Source organism: Carettochelys insculpta, chromosome 3, assembly GCF_033958435.1.
Source record: "Carettochelys insculpta isolate YL-2023 chromosome 3, ASM3395843v1, whole genome shotgun sequence".
NCBI lineage: Eukaryota > Metazoa > Chordata > Testudines > Carettochelyidae > Carettochelys > Carettochelys insculpta.
The window spans coordinates 178,584,668-178,602,345 of NC_134139.1; the positions used below are offsets into that span (position 1 = coordinate 178,584,668).

A 17,678-nucleotide genomic window follows, 5' to 3' on the forward strand; every position below is an offset into this window, starting at 1 on the left:
CCATAGAGCCCCGCAGGGGCTGGAGAGAGAGCATCTCTCAACCCCCCAGCTGATGGCTGCCATGGAGGACCCGGCAATTTCGACGTTGCGGGACGCGGATTGTCTACACGGTCCCTACTTCGATGTCGAACGTCGAAGTAGGGCGCTATTCCTATCCCCTCATGAGGTTAGCGACTTCGGCGTCTCGCCGCCTAACGTCGAAGTTAACTTCGAAATAGCGCCCGACGCGTGTAGCCGCGACGGGCGCTATTTCGAAGTTAGTGACGCTACTTCGAAGTAGCGTGCACGTGTAGACACAGCTATAGAGAGATATTATGGCGAATATAAGACCAGGAAGTTGTATAAGATGATTAAGAATATTATTGGAAGTGGCAGTCAAAGCAGATGGCGATCAAAGACGAGAAGACAAAGGTGCTCGTGAACAAGGAGATTGTGCAGTGATGGATGAGATATTGTACCGATTTATACAAAGCACATTTGGACCCAAGTGTCTCAGAGAGACTGATCAAAGAACTGAAAAGAGATATCTCCACCGAGCATCGAGAGCGAGACCACTATTTCGAAGGAGAAAGAGCAGTGAAACAACTAAAGAACAACAGCAAGAGCCCTGGAAATGAGAAGATCATGGGACAGATGGTTAAATATGGCAGAGAAAGTATGATTCAGGAAATACACCAACTATGTAACATAGCATGGAAAGCACGGAAGGCACCTAAGGAATGGACAAGATCTGTGCTAGTAACAATGCACAAGAAGGAAGTGCATTGGAGGGCAATTGTTCTGTAGTTCTTGCACTAAGGAATCATTTAAGCAAGGTGCTGCTGATGATACTGATGGAGAGACTGAGGTTGCAGATAGAAGAACATCTAGCGGATGAGCAAGCAGGATTTAGGAAAGATAGAAGTACCATACAGCAGATATTGACACTAAGATTGATAACAGAGAAAGCTCGACAAAAGAACAAGAACATCTACACTTGCTTCATTGATTTTCAGAAAGCATTTGGCAGTATAGATCAGAAAGTGACTTGGGTGGTGTTGGAGTTGTAGGGAGTAGATAGCAGACTGATACAGCTGTTGAAGGCTATCAGTGACAATGCAGAGTCAGTGGTGAGAACGTGCAGAGAGTTGGTAAGCTGGCTGAGAATGAGTAGAGGTACTAGACAAGGAGATCTGATATCACTGAGTATCTTCATCATGCATTTAGAGGGACTGATGGACAAGATTAAGGAAGAGATAGAAGGGATATCTTTGCGCGAGATAAGAATTAACTTGAGGTTCGTGGATGAAACAGTTATCATTGAGGAAGATGAGGAGAAGCTAGTAAATACCGTGCAGGTGCTAAAGAAGGAAGGGAAGCTGTATGGACTGATTACGAACATCAGTAACACAAAAACAATGTTATTTGGAGATATGGAAATCCCAAGGAAGGGCAGTGTAGATGGGATTGAACTAGAGAATGTAGAGAAGTTCACATATGGGGGAGCAACGTAACATATGATCTAGACTGTAAGAAGGAAATTGCAACTAGAACAACAAAACCAAGAGTAGCAACGAAGGGTCCTGTGGCACCTTATAGACTAGTGTGTTTGAAGGTGATGGATAAGATCTGGAAGAGCAAAGCCATTAGCTTAGGAATGAAGGTGAGCATCTTGACAATGTGTGTATTCAGTAGCATGTTGTACAGATGTAAGAAAAGAGAAGTATATTGGCATTTGAGAGGAATTGTTACAGAAAGATCCTGAGAATAGGACAGATGCAGAAGGTCACCAATGAGGAATTATATGGGAAGATACAGCCGAAAGAGAACCTGCTGTGGCAGATTATACAATGCAAGTTACAGCTATTTGGGTATGTTTGCAGAACGAACGATGAATGAAAAATCAAGACCATGGTAGTATTCGGCATAATGGATGGTTCAGATAGGAGAGGCACACCCCACAGAGAATGGGTAGATGATATAGTAGCTTGGTGCAGAGCTAGTCTACAGAAACTCAGCCACTCTGCACTGGAGAGGGAAAGATGGAAGGAAATGGTGAGAGGGGCATCAGACACCAACAAGTGGTGAGCCCATTGTTGATGATGATGATGAACAGTCAGCATGGATTTATGAAGAAATCATGTCAAACCAGTCTGATAGTTTTCTTTGCTATGATAATAAGCCTTGTAAATAAATGGGAAGTGGTAGATGTGGTATACCTAGTCTTCAGTAAAGCATCTGATACTATGTTGCATCACCTTCTTACCAATAAATTAGGAAAATACAACCTAGATGGGCCTGAGTGGGACGTATAACAGGTTGGATAACCATTGCCAAAGAGAAGTTATCAACGATTTATACTCATGCTGGAAGTGAGGTTCTGCAGCGATCAGTTTTAGACCAGTTCTTTTCAATATCTTCACCAGTAATTTATATAATTGCATAGAGCAGGGGTCAGAAACATTTCTGAGGAAGTGTTTTTGAAATTTGACCCTTTGATCTCCATGTACAGTCTGAGTGCTGGTGATACTTTTTAAAGTCACTGATAGTCCTACTTTCAACAGCTTCATTAATAAATGAAGATGCAGAGCTAAAGGCTAAAAATACATCATTATAACTTGGAAGGCAGAGCAGAACTGTTAACAGGGTGAAACTATGGCTGAGAAGGAGACATGTTTCATTTCTTACAAAATAAGCTGAGATTTGTCTTTGAACCCAAGGGATATCATCCTTCCTGTTTGTCGTAGGGGTTTACAAAAATGTCATCACTGTGAGAACTCTTTTATCCCCACAGTCCCTGTTCCCAGGCAGGGCCAGAAGAACATTGAATGCCTGCATCTCTGCAACATCAGCTAGCTGGCTGGTCAGCCTTGCCCTTCCCAGGGACAATGCCACTGGAAGGAAGCTTCTGCATTGGGCACATGGTGGAAGCCTGAGGCCCACTTATAGGTGGAAGCAGCTGAAGGTTGGGGAGCAAATGGAAGGGAGGAGCAACCCTTGAATGGGGGGCACCTCTTGGTTAGTACTAAGAGTGGGGAGCAGCTGAGTCTTGCAGGGGTGCTGGAAAAAAATGTACAGTTAGAGTCCTGACAGCCCCTGAACCAAACTGTATGCCTGGCATTTTTAATGTCCCTATCTGGCTTGTTGGCTGTGAGACTTAAACATTGAGTAGAGAGCAAGAGAGAAGTTCTTAGGTTGCCAACAAAATCCTGCATTCTGAAGCTGATGGGAAAAAGTCATTACAAGTTCAAAGCCTGATCCTGTCAACCCTTGTACAAGCGCAGTCTTAACTCAGAAAATGAGCTCCATTGAAATAAACAGAGATGTTTGCCTTACACAACAGCACTCAGATAAGCAATGGTTTCTTAATGCTGGACAACTCCAGGTTTGACAGAGAATGAAGTCCTTTCTTTATCAGAGAGGTAGCCGCATTAGTCTGTATCTTCAAAAACAAGAAGTCCTGTGGCACCTTATAGACCAACAGATATTTTGGAACATAAGCATGCATCTGACTAAGTGGGTCTTTGCCCACGAAAGCTTATGCTCCGAAATATCTATTAGTCTATAAGGTGCCACAGGACTTCTTGTTGTCCTTTCTTTAGTTCAACCCCCGCCCCAACTCCTTGTTTGATCAACCTTAAATGTTACAGCAGGCAAATTTACCAGAAACCCCCTCTCCCAAGGGTAGTTAGTACTTCCCTTCTCGCTGAATTGTTCTGCTCTCTTCAGAACAGATTTGCCCAAGGGAGAAAGCGGGGATGGGGAGCAAATTCCTCTATCTGCCTGATAACAGCCACTGTTAACCTGTGAAAGCACAGCAGGGAACTGCATAGACTGCTCTTAAAACAGCAGAAGAATCTTCCTCCACGTTTCTGCTGCAGCTGCTGGAGCAAAGGTGAAGCCAGCTGTGGGGGCTGCTGCAAAAGCCTCAGCTTTGTGCAGGAAAATCCAAGGGAGCATGCACAAAGTGCTGGACCAGTTTGGAAGACAATTAAGCTTTAATTGTCTTCAAGCCTGGCTAAGCACTTTGTGCTCACTCCTTTGCATTTTCCTGCACAGAACTACCTGAGACTGAGCGAGCTCCAGGCTGCAGGGGGGTGGTGAGCGGGCCGAGCTTCCTGCATACCAGTGAAAATTGACTCACTTCCACTCTTGACACACATGCCAGGGATTGCCAATACAGTTTGCAGATGATATGTCACTGGGAAGGGTTGCAAGTGCATTGGATGATAGGATTATAATTCAAAATTATATGAACAAGTTGCAAAAACGATCTGCAGTAAATAGTATTGTGTAGCTGGTTCAGGCTCCCACAAGGGCCGCTCCCCTTCCGGGTCAGTGGGCGGCTGTTTCTCCCCACTGCCTAACTCAGGCCAGGGCAAAAAACAAGCAGTCTCACCGCAACCCAGGCCCTAGCTCAGGGCAGGGCAGCAAACACACATAACAGTTCCTCTGCCCATGCTGGCCGAGAGGGGGCAGACTGGCATCCGACAAGTGGGTGGCAGGGGGGACACATGCCCACCCACTCCACCACATCCCAGCCCAGGGGCCCTGGTCGCAGCAGTACAATCTGCTGAGTGGGCCAGCAGGGAATCCAGACCACAACACGCGCCCGAGCACCTTTAATGATCTGCTCTATGCCTTGGGCCACTCCCAGTCTCTCCCACCGGCACATGCCCAAAGCCTACCTGACTCCTCTGTGCTTGCAGGGTATCAGGTACGGCTGGGGTCTGGGTGGCCTGATCCAGGCCTGCACAGCCTCTCAGTTCTGCTAGCTCAGGCTGGCTCAGGGTGCAGGCTGAGGCTGGTTCTCCCGGTGTCTCAGACTGACTCGGGGTGCAGGCTGCGGTGGGTACTCTGATCGTCCCTCCGGGTCTGGCTGGCTGCTCTAGCTGGCAGGTTTCTCTGGGGTCCATGGAATGTCAGGACCGGCAGGGGCCCAGGCAGCCCAATCCAGAAAAGAGAAGACTGGGAGGGGACATGATAGCGCCTTTCAAGTACATAAAAGGTTGAGAGGAAGGAGAAAACCTATTCTCCTTAACCTCTGACAGAACAAAATACAAAGGGCTTAAATTGCAGCAAGGGTCATTTAGGCTGGACACTGGGAAAAACCTCCTGTCAGGGTTGTTAAGCAGAGGTATAAATTGTCTAGAGATGTTTTGGAATCTCCATCATTGGAGATATTTAAGAGCAGGTTAGACAAACACCTTTCAGGGGTGGTAGAGTGCTTGGTCATGCCATGAATGTAGGAGACTGGACTTGACCTCTTGAGGTTCCTTCCAGTTTTAGTGTTCTGTGGTTCTCTGGTGGATAATCAGGAATCTTGAGTGTAAGTAGAGAGGCTTCTTTACCTCTTCGTTTGGCACTGATGTAACCACTGTTGAAATACTCTGCCTAGTTTTTATGTATGCATTTCAAGAAAGATGTTGGTAAATGGGGGAGGCTTCTTAGAAGAGATACCAGAATGATTAAAGGATTAAAAGATTTGCTTTTTAATATCAAGGAGCTGATTCTATTTAGCATAACAAAAAAAGGGTTTAAGGGGTGATTGGATGATAGATCATAAGTATCTTGAAAAGAAATATTTAATAACAAGCAGTGTAGTATAGCAGAGAGAGGCTTAATATTATTGAATATAGTGAAAGCTAGATGAGTTCAGATGGAAAATTAAATGTAAATTCTCAAGTAATCATTGGAATTATTCATTGGGGTCATATTTTAAAATCAAGAAGGTTGTTTTTCTTGAAGTTGTGCTCTAGGAATTTGGGTGTGGTGGGGAGGTTATGACCAATGTTATAGAGGAGGTCAGACCAGCTGGTCACAGTGCTTTCTTATGGTCTTGGAATCTACGAGTTTATTACTTCTTAGTCATTCACTTTTTAAAAGTATGTTTGAACATAACTGTAATGCAGTATTTATTGAGTTCAGTAGGCTAAAGACGCCTCTTCAGTTCTCCTGGAACGTGGCCCATTAAGGTCTGTGCTAGGTAGGATAAATTTTCAGTGTCCATTGATTATCGTATATTATCATAAAACAAACCAGCAGGCATGTAGCACTGTAAAGACTAACAAAATAATTTATTAGGTGATGAACTTTTGTGGGGCAGACCTGCTTGTTCAGATCTGGAGTTAGTGAAGTTCAGAGGGGCTGCCTGTAAGAGATTTGTACAGGCAGGGAAGATTGAGAGATTCTAAGCAGATGTGTTGGAGAATATGAGGAATTATAGAAGAGAGGGTATGGAATCTCAAAGTCTCCAGCTGGAGTGATGCTGGGAAACAGAAAACATGGAGCTTTTGGGAAGGTGAGAGAGAAGCAGAGCTTTGTTAGAGGTGAATGGAAGAATCTAAGCTGACTGACACATTTGACTCACAGGCAGTGTGCATATATTGACGTAACTGGCTGAAACCACACTCCTGGGGTTTTTTTTGGTGTATGGAGTTGGACTGATGATATAAATGCAGTCAATAATCTCGTCCATATTCGTGCGCCTTTGATTTGTGTTTATGAAAAGAGTCCCTCCACAGGTCTCTTGAAATACGGATATAAATTAAAAAAAAAAAAAAGCCCTTTGCACTAAAGGAGCATGGCTGGTGTCAAAGTTAGACTCAGACTCACAATTTATCAGACCACTCTGTTTTATTAGCAAAGCCGCTCTGCTAATACATTCAGAAGTGAGCCCCCCGAGTGGGGCTTGTGTCTCTTAATTTATACAGTTTTTTGGAGAACAAGTTACAGACAAAAGAAGAAAAAGAGTTTAGTCACCACCCTTCGAGATCCCTGAGACCAGTCATGTATCTTCAATTACCTGCCACCTTTAACAATCTCCTTTAACAGCTTCCAGTTAACTTAACTAATTGCCCTTCACACCTTCCATTCTGATGCCTGCTTCTTAGACGCGCTGGCTCCATCTTAATTGCTTCTCCATTCAAAAGCTAACTGTCCCTACGTGTGCTCCCTCAGATACTTTGTAACATGTTTTGGCATGCCCTCTCATATACAATGTATCCAGCATGTCCCCTTATACAACGGTATACTTATACAATGTTATACTTCCACACTGGCTAGTTGTAACTTGCATTCTCCACCTTTGTAATATATACGGGTTATTTTCTGTTGGTATTGCATTCAGACAGAGGAGATGCTAGTTAGATTTCTTAATCTGAAAATGGGATTATCATAGCATTTCTTTCTTGTTGGCACATAACATTCCTACAGGGAAATTTTTCACTGTTCTACTTATAAATAAAATGCTTGTTAGTTATATGCTAGGCTGTTCAGCTTGCCTTAGAAGAAAGCCTTTGTAACACTATAAATTACTTCCTCTGAAGTGTGGTGATGGTCAGAGAAGTGACTTGCTATAAATATGCAATAGTAAGATGAGTCATTTTATTTCTGCACATATTAGCTCTTGAGAGCTGAAGGGGACAAGGTACAATCTGAGTCTTGCATGCTTTAAAAGGTCCTGTTTTTTTGTGATAATGATCGTGTGTTTAAAAAAAAGACAATATCCCCTTTTTATATTTGACTTGTATCCTCTAGTGACACCCCCCACCCAACCCTGGTGTCCTCCTACTGGTGTTGGATATTGTGCCCTTCTGATGAGGCCACTGCATCTGGTCCTGCACTGCTAGTTGTGGTCTTTACCACTGTACATCTGAATCTGCAAACCAGAGCTGAAAGAGTGGATCCTCTTGGGGTTTTGCATATGGAGGAGGCATGCTAAGACTGGCCAGAAGGGTGCTAATTATAATGTGGTTTGTAGACCTGTAGGAACTAGACTGAGTCCAAGAACTTAATTGTGACAGGCCCCTGAACAATCTTCAGATTATTATAATTTGGATCTGACTTGGACCACATTTTAACCTTTGCCCTAGAAATAACAAGCTGTGTATCCCATCCCCAGTCTTAATTTCATGTTGTTAATGCAGTAGTTCTAATGTTTTTAAAATAGTTTATTACTACTAAAGCATGTTTCAAAATATGTTCTCTAGTGGTTTCTTCTTTAGTTGAGGAAAGCAGTAAGGTTGTGTTATTGGGTTCTCAATTTGGCAAAACATGAAACTCGGTGTAAACAGATGAAAGGAATAGCCAGTACAGGAAACCCTCGATTTAACCAGCCGGGGGAGAGGGTTATCTCTTGTTCCCAAAGAATCGTTAAATGTGAGGGTTTTCTGCCACCACCAGGCTCCTCCATCTCCCAGCCACCCCCCGCCCCACCCCCCCAAAAAAAATCCCTGACTTACCAGAGCTGCTGCTGGAGGAGCTGCTGGACCCAAGGGGATGGAAGCACCTCACTGCATGTGGCTCGAGGCACCCCACTGGCATGGCTGGAGTGGCCCTGTGGTGCATGGCTGGAAGTGCCTCACAGTGTGCAAATAGAGCGACCCCGTCGTGCGTGGCTGGAAGCACCTTGCTGCGCGCAGCCGGACTGCTCCAGGCGCATGCAGCAGGGTGTCTCTAGCCACAGGCAGCAAGTTGCCAGCCACGCTGGATCCAGCTGCCTCGAGGAGCCGCCGCTGGAGGAGCTGCTGCTGGAGCCACCATACGCTTCTCCCATTAGGGGTGAGGTGCAAGTGCCATCTGCTCGCATACTGCATGGCAGCTCTGATGGCGGAGGTGGCAGCTCTTCCTGCCCATGTCAGAGTTAAGTTCCTTAACCATTTTTGGGGGGTTGGAGGGCTGGGGTGGAGGGATTTAGGATTTTACTGACCCCTGCAGATTTCAGGAACAATAGGGGGATGTCTCTTGTTCCCGAAGTCTGCTAAACTGGGGTCTGTAAAATCACGGGTTTACCGTACTCCACAAAAAGAAGCACCAAGATTCTAAGCATATGGAAGCCCTGTTAGCTGCTGGTTTGTGAGGTCATTTGAAATCTTAAGGTAATCTTGGTAAAAGGGGGTTGGATAGCTGAAGCTGTACAGTGCTGAAACTAAACTCCTCCAGTGCCTCTAACCTTCCCAGGAGTAATGTTTCCACACTCAGAACAGGGCAGAGTGGTGGGAATGAAGTTGCAAGATAAGTAGGAGGAACAATGAGCCCAGTGACTTTCTCTTTATATAGTTGAATACAAAGGTGATATATAAATACAGTAAACCCTCGAAATGCGCAATTTTGTGTTGCGATTAACTCTCATTAACACGAGTTAATTGCAACTCAAAATCTTGCTCCCTCCAGACCTGGCTCAATGCCCCCCCTGCCCCTAGCCCCACACAGCCCCAGCTCAATGCCCATCCCCCCAGCCCTGCTCACCACACAGGGCTCTGGCTCACCCCCATGCCCAGCTCTGGCTCCAGCTTACCACCCCTTATGTGTGACTCCAGCTCAACCCGCCCCCACCCCTGGTTCAAACCCTCTGCATGCTGCTCTGGTTCAACCCCTTCTCCCCCAACCCTGTTTCAATCCCCCCTCCCCCATGCACAGCTCCGGTTGCATCCTCCCACCCCAGTTCAAACCCCCCTGGCCCCGGTTCAAACTCCTCTGTAGCTGGCTCACCACTGGAGCAGGGCTCTGGCTCACCACCCCCACACGTGGCTCTGGCTCACACATACACACAGCCCTGGTTCAACCGCAGACCCACCCAGGTTCAACTGCCCTCCCTCCCCCACGCACATGCAGCTCTGGCTCAACTCCACCCTCTGCAGCCCTAACCCTCCCCTGGCTGAACTCCCCTGCCCCCCTCCCACAGCTCCAACCCACCACCAGGCTTAACCCTCCCCAGCGGCACCCACCCCAGGAATTACCTTTTTGCTGCTTCCCGCCAGGGAAAAAGGCACCCCCTACTTACACGAAATTCACGTTACGAGAGGGTTTGTGGGAATGGAACCCTTGTGTAAATTGAGGGTCTAGTGTAATAGAATTTTAGCTCTAAAAAGAAATAGCTTGGAATATGTTAACATCACCACTCAGAGCCCATTATGAGACATTTAGTATTAAACATCTGATGTTACCAGTATGCTAACTAACATACATTCAGTGTAACATAAACAGTATGCCCATGACATTGGATTATTATTTTTAAACTACACGAGATTTTTTTTAAAAAAAAGTTGCCGATGAGTCTGTGACTTGATGTATTTGTTTCTGGCCAAGTATCAAAAGAGCGGTGCCAAACGGAAGAGCAAGTGTCTACAGTATAACACAAAAAGCTCACAGAGATACAGGGACAGACAAATGCTTGCTATAATTTGACAGCTGGAATACCTGGATAGCTAGATACATTTTATCATACTAGTGTTTGATGTCAATATACTTGCCCAAACAGTATTGTCTGTGAGTACTGATGGGAAAAAATTGTGGGGAATGGAAAAACCCGTAACTCCACTCCACTTTTATGCTTAGCAGTTGGATATGCCAGGGCAAATAATTATGCATAGAACAGTCTGACATAAACTCATCCATTAAAAAAATAAATTAATTAAGAAAATAAAACCATGATCTGCTAAATTAGTAGTCGTTGGAACACTGTTTAATGTGTACATATTTAATACATTTGAGACATTCAAGCTGCGTCTACACAAGCCAGCTACTTCGAAGTAGCCATGCCAACTTTGAAATAGCGCCTGCCAGGCCTATATGTGGCAAGCGCTATTTCGAAGTTGAAATCGATGTAAGACGGCGAGACATTGAAGTCGCTATCCCCATCAGGAGATGGGAATAGCGCCCTACTTTGATGTTGAATGTTGAAGTAGGGCATGTGTAGGCGATCCGCGTTCCGCAACCTCAAAATAGCGGGCTCCTCCATGGCGGCCATCAGCTGAGGGGTTGAGAGACGCTCTCTCCAGCCCCTGAGCTCTATGGTGGCCGCGTGCAGCAGCCCCTTAAAGCTCCCCACCCCCTTATTTCCTGTGCAGGAAGCTGAGAGCCCGTGCAAGCAGCAACACTGCCACGTGCAGAGCCTGCATGGACCTCCACAGCCCGAAGGCCAAACCCTGCACCCCATGGCAACCAGCCAGCCCCCCAAGCGCCCCCAGGGCACCCCCCCCCAAGGGGAGCCAGGGCTCCCAGGCTGGCAGCCAGCCGGGGAAGAGGCAGCAGGGCCCCTCCTGGACGGAGGCTGAGATCCGGGACCTGCTGGGGCTCTGGAGCGAGGAGAAGGTGCTCCAGGTAGTAATGGGGAGCAAGAGGCAGAACGCGGATGCGTTCCCTTGGCTGGCCGAGGGCCTGGCTGCCCGGGGTCACCCTGCCCGCACTCCTGACCACATCAGGAGTAAGGTGAAGGAGCTGTGGCAGGGTTACGCCCGGGCCCGGGATGTGGCCAGCCGATATGGGGCCGCCCCCACCACTTGCCCCTTTTACAGGGAGCTCAGGGCCATCCTGGGCCCCCTGTACACCTCCTCCCCCCTGGCCACTCTTGACACCTTGGCTGACGAGCCCCAGCAGGCCCCGGAGACGGAGTCCGCTCCGGAGGCAAGCCCCGCACCCCAGGGGCTCCTCCAGGAGCCCACCCCTGGGATGCCGGAGGAGGAGGAGGGAGATTCCTCCAGCGACGGGGGGCTCCACATCACCCTCCTGTCCCGGAGCTCCAGCAGGGCGTTCGCCCAGTGGGTGTCCCCCGACCATGGGAGCAGATCGTCAGGTATGTACCCCCCCGGTGCACACCCCCAGGGTTAAGGGGCGGGCACAAGAGACATGACCAGGGCCCTCCACATGCCCAGATGACCATGGCCCCAAGGACAGCAGTGGCATGTCCCTCAGAAGAGTGCATCAGCCCCTGCCCCCCAGCAGGACAGCGCCATGCCCCATCCCTGGGGATGGGGGGAGCGGAACCTAGGGTCCCCTGTGGGGGTGGAGTGGGGGGGACACCCATCAGCAGCAGCAGCATCTCCTGGGGACGGGGATGGGGAACCAGCAGCAGAGGGGTGGGGGGACAAGGGCCACGGACCAGGGCCCACACTAACGGCTGTCTCCACTCTTCTTCCCCACTGTGTTCCGCAGCTGCACCATCGGAGGGCCCGGAGAGCGCCGGTGAGGTCTCAGTAGTTCCGGAGAGCTCACCGGGGCCATCCCAGCAGGCCAGCCCCTCGGCGGAGCACCGACCAGCCGCAGGACAAGGCCGACAGCGGAGCCACCCGAGGACGGTCACGGACCCCCAGCTGCTGGCGACCCTCCGGCATCAGCTGGAGGTGTTGGAGCTGCATCTGTGGGTGGAGGAGCGGCGGCTGGAGCTCCAAGAGCGAGCGCTGGCCTGGCGCCAGGAAGCTTGGGGGGCCTTCATGCGCACCTTTGAGCGCATAGCACAACACCTGGCCACGCCGCCCGCCGCGCCACCCACTGCTCCGCCTGCCGTCCCTCCACCGTCAGCCACCCTGGGGCCTGCCACCGAGGGGGACCTGGGGCCTGCGGACACCGGCCGGCCGTATTTGCCGGTTCTCCCGGCCCCCACCCAGCCTCGGCCAGGGCTCCGGCCGAGGCGAGGGCCGCGCCCTCCAACACCGGGCGCTGGACATTAGGGTGCAGGGCTGAGGACATGGCCCCCCCCTCCTTTGTACATATCCCCCATTTGTATATAGTTTGTGTTGGACCCCTGTTCTGTTCTGCTAGCTGCCCCCCATGTAAATAGTTCCCCCCTTTTTTTCTAAGTTATTAATAAGAGGTTGCACTGTTTGGTTTGAAACAACATTTCCATTTATTTCAAAGAAAAGTTGGGGGATGTGTGCTCTCGGGTGCTCTGTGGTGTGGGCATGGAGGCAGGGAGTGTTGTGGAGGATGGGGGGGTGCAGTGGGTGGCTCGCCCGCAGCTGGCCCTGCCAGCGTTCACCCCGCAGCCTGGTCAAAATGGGCCTGCAGGGCCTCCCAGACCCAGATCCCCTCAGGGTCGACCTGGCGACTGGGGGCAGCGGGTGGCTGGACGTCAGCCCTGCCAGCCTCCACAGCCCAGCCCTGGAAGAAGGCCTCTCCCTTGCTCTCCACCAGGTTGTGGAGTGCTCTCCACGTGCCCACAACCTGGGGGATGTTGGTGAGGCCTGCATCCAGGCAGGTGAGGAGACACCTCCAGCGGCCTTTGAGGTGGCTGAAAGTGCGCTCGACCACCTGGTGCGCATGGTTCAAGCGCGTGTTGAACCGCTCCTGGCTGGCTGTGAGATGGCCCGTGTAAGGGCGCATGAGCCAGGGCCGGAGGGGGTACGCCGCGTGTGCGATGACACAGAGGGGCATGGTGGTGTCCCCAACAGGGATCTCCCGCTGGGGGATGTAGGTCCCCGCCTCCAGCCAGCGGCACAGGCCCGAATTTCTGAATACCCGGGCGTCGTGGGTGCTGTCAGGCCAGCCAACATAAATGTCCAGGAAGCAGCCCCGGCTGTCCACCAAGGCCTGGAGGACCACGGAATGGTATCCCCTCCTATTGAGGAAGAGTCCTCCACTGTGCTCCGGGACACGGATGGGGATATGGGTCCCATCCAGAGCCCCAAAGCAATTTGGGAAGCCCAGGCTGGCAAACCCTGTGATGGCAGCATCTGGGTCCTCAAGCCGCACGAGCCTGTGGAGGAGCCGGGCATTGATTGTGCGGACGACCTGCAGGGGAAGGACATGAGAGAGCACCAATGAGGGGTGTGCAGGGTGTGTCTGGCCCTCCACCCCCGGGCTTCCCCGAGAGCTCCCACCCCAGGGTTCCCCCCCCACCCCCGGGTCCTCTTACCTCCATGAGGACAGCCCCGACTGTGGCCTTGCCCATGCCGCACTGCTGCCCTACGGATCGGTAGCTGTCTGGAGTGGCCAGCTTCCAGACAGCGATGCCGACCAGTTTCTCCACGCTGAGGGCATGTCGCATGGAGGTGTCCTGGTGCCGTAAGGCAGGGGTGAGCCACTGGCAGAGCTCCAGGAATGTCTGCTGGCTCATGCAGAAATTCTGGAACCAGCGTTCGTCATCCCACTTGCCGAGCACCAGCCGCTCCCACCAGTCGGTGCTTGTGGAGTGGCTCCACAGCTGGCGGCGGGGGCTGGGGGGTCGGAGGGCAGCAAGGTCTGGGGCTGCTTCCTCATCCCCTGGGGCCAGCTCCTCTTCCACAAATAAAAGATGATCAGCTGCCTCCTACATGGCACTAAGCAGGGCAAGCACTGCTCCTGCAGGGGCGGGTGTGTGGACCTCTGGCTGCTGCTGCTGCTGCTGGGAGTCCATACTGCTTCCATGGGGTGTGCGTGCCTGTGGCTCTGCAGACCGTGTGCTGTGCAGGCTGAGTGTGTCTGGGAGGGGCCCTTTAAGGGAGCGGCTTGCTGTTGTCCCGGAAGTGCTAGTCCGCCCTGTGACCCTGTCTGCAGCTGTTCCTGGCACCCTTATTTGATGTGTGCTGCTTTGGTGTGTAGACGCTCCCCTGCAGCGCCTACTTCGATGTAGTGCTGCCCAGCATCGACGTTGAACATCGACGGCACCAGCCCTGGAGGACGTGTAGACGGTATTCATCAAAATAAGCTATTTCGATGTAGCATACCCGTGTAGACGTAGCTTCTGTGTCACCTGTTTGACAAATGAGGTTTTTATTAAATTAGCAGAAAAATCTTGCGTGGCTGTGCTAATTAGCTATGTGAGTTTGCAAATGGTCCTCCATTTGCAGTTTATTGACCTGGTCTTTAATAGGTTTGTGCTTACGTATTGTAAAAGGATATGTTTACACAGAAGCCTTATTCCGAACTAAGCTATTCCTGAAATAGCTTATTTGGAGATAACATTGCTACACACAAAAATGCAGTTTGAAATAGCACTTAGCTATTTTGAAATAGATCATCTAAACACATAGGCTACGTCTACATGTGCACGCTACATCGAAACAGGCTATTTCGATGAATAACGTCTACACGTCCTCCAGGGATGGCAACGTCGACGTTCAACGTCGACGTTGGGCAGCACCGCATCGAAATAGGCGCTGCAAGGGAACATCTACATGCCAAAGTAGCACACATCGAAATAAGGGGGCCAGGAACAGCTGCAGACAAGGTCACAGGGTGGACTAGTGCTTCCGGGGCAACAGCTAGCCGCTCCCTTAAAGGGCCCCTCCCAGACACACGCAGCCTGCACAGCACGCGGTCTGCAGAGCCATAGGCATGCACACCTCGAACAACGCAGGCATGGACCCCCAGCAGCAGCAGCAGCAGCAGCAGCAGCAGCAGCCGCCAGAGGTCCACACAGCCGCCCCTGTAGGAGCAGCGCTCGCCCTGCTCCATGCCATGCAGGAGGCAGCTGAGCACATCCTTGCCACAGAGGAGGAGCTGCCCGCAGGGGAGGAGGACGCAACCCCCAACCCTGCAGCACCCGCCTCCCCCCTGCCGCACACGCCGCCGGCTGTGGAGCTACCCCACGAGCACCAACTGGTGAAAGCGGCTGGTGCTCGGAGAGTGGGACGACGACTGCTGGCTCCAGAACTTTCGCATGAGCCGGCAGACATTTCTGGAGCTATGCCAGTGGCTCACCCCCGCACTGAGGCACCAGGACACCGCCATGCGGCGTGCCCTCACTGTGGAGAAACGGCTCGGCACTGCTGTCTGGAAGCTGGCCACTCCAGACAGCTACCGATCCGTGGGCCAGCAGTTTGGCGTGGGCAAGGCCACCGTCGGGGCTGTCCTCATGGAGGTAAGAGGACCCACGGGGGGAGGGGGCGGCAGCCCTGGCAGGGGAGGGGAGGGGAGGGGAGCCCTGGTAGGGGAGGGCCACACACACCCTGCACACCCTTCATTGGTGCTCTCCCATGTGCTTCCCCTGCAGGTCGTCCTCGCCATCAACGCCCTGCTCCTCCACGGGCTCGTGAGGCTTGGGGACCCGGATGCCGCCATCGTGGGCTTTGCCACCCTGGGCTTCCCCAATTGCTTCGGGGCTCTGGATGGGACTCACATCCCCATCTGCGCCCTGGAACAGAGTGGAGGACGCTACTTAAACAGGAAGGGCTACCACTCAGTGGTCCTCCAGGCCTTGGTGGACAGCCGGGGCCGTTTCCTGGACATTTATGTGGGCTGGCCTGGCAGCACCCACGACGCCTGGGTATTCCGGAACTCGGGTCTGTGCTGCCAGCTGGAGGCGGGGACCTACATCCCCCAGCGGGAGATCCCTGTGGGGGACACCACCACGCCCCTCTGCGTCATCGCAGATGCGGCATACCCCCTCCGGCCCTGGCTCATGCACCCTTACACGGGCCATCTGTCAGCCAGCCAGGAGCGCTTCAACCTGCGCCTGAACCACGCGCGCCAGGTGGTGGAGTGCACATTTGGGCACCTCAAAGGGCGCTGGAGGTGTCTCCTCACCCGCCTTGATGCGGGCCTCACCAACATCCCCCAGGTTGTGGGCGCGTGCAGCGCCCTCCACAACCTCGTGGAGAGCAAGGGGGAAGCCTTCTTTCAGGGCTGGGCTGTGGAGGTTGGCAGGGCTGATGTGCAGCCACCCGCTGGCCCCAGTCGCCAGGTGGACCCTGAAGGGACCTGGGTCTGGGAGGCCCTGCGGGCCCGGTTCGATGAGGCCGCGGGGTGAACACTGGAAGGCCCCCCACTGCCCCCCCCATCCTCCACAACACTCCCTGCCCCTACGCACACACCACAGAGCACCCAAGAGCACCCCCCCACATTTTTTGAAAAGAAATAAAACCAGACATTTGTTTGTGAAACCAAATCTCTGTAGAGAACTCTCCTTATTATTCATCTCTTAACTAGTATGTACAGGCCGGATAAATATTATATATATATATATATATATATATATATATATATATATATATATATATATTACAACTCCAATAAGATGACAACTCCAATAAGATGAAAGAAAAAAGGGGGAAGACAAGGAAGGGGAGAACTATGTACATGGGGGGCAGGTATCAGCATCCATAACAACAAAATATAACAATAGGGGTCTAATAGAAACTATTTACAAACACAAACATACAACTGAGGGGAATATATACAAAGGGGGGGGGCCACGTCCTGGGCCCCACACCACCTAATGTCCAGCGCTGGGGGTGGGCGGCTGCATCCCGCGCCTCGGCCTCAGCCCTGTTCGGGGCTGGCTGGGGGCCGGGCGGACTGGTAGATACGGCCGGCGGGTGTCAGCTGGCCCCAGATCCCCCTCGGCGGAAGGGCCCTCAGTGGCGGGTGGCAGTGCGACGGCGGACGGCGCAGCGGGTGGCGCAGCAGGTGGAGCAGCGGGTGGAGCAGGCAGGGCAGGCGCAGCGGTGGCCAGCGCGGCATGGGGGGCCATGTAGTCAGTGATATGATCGAAGGTCCGCATGAAGGCCCCCCATGCCTCCTGGCGCCAGGCCAGCGCCCACTCCTGCAGCTGGAGGCGGCGCTCCTCTACCCGCAGCCGCTGCTCGGCGACCTCCAGCTGCCGACAGTGGATGGCCAGCAGCTGGGGGTCCGTCGCCGTCGGGTGGTGGTGCTGGGTCCGCCGTCTTCCCCGCCGTGGGGCTGGTCGGTCCTCCGCCGAGGGGCTGGCCTGGAGTGATGGCCCCGGTGGGCTGTCCGGGACCACTGACATCTTGCCGGTGCTCTCCGGTCCTTCCGATGGTGCAGCTGCGGAACACAGGAGGGGGGAAAGAAGAGTGGAGACAGCCGTTAGTGTGGGCCCCGAGCCATGGCCCTTGTCCCCCCACCCCTCTGCTGCAGGTTCCCCGTCCCTGTCCCTGTCCCCGGGAGGTGCTGCTGTGATGGGGTTCAGGGGTACCCCTGCACTGCACTGCACTGCACTGCACTGCACCCCATCCGCTGGCAGGAGTGACTCTCACTCA

At 52.1% G+C, this 17,678-nt stretch overlaps 1 protein-coding gene across 3 annotated transcripts in view; it reads left to right on the top strand.

Annotated features, from left to right (window-relative positions):
• ASAP2 (ArfGAP with SH3 domain, ankyrin repeat and PH domain 2) overlaps positions 1 to 17,678 on the top strand; it is a 231,254-nt gene that overhangs the window by 98,553 nt on the left and 115,023 nt on the right. The gene's annotated exons all lie outside the window — the stretch shown is intronic.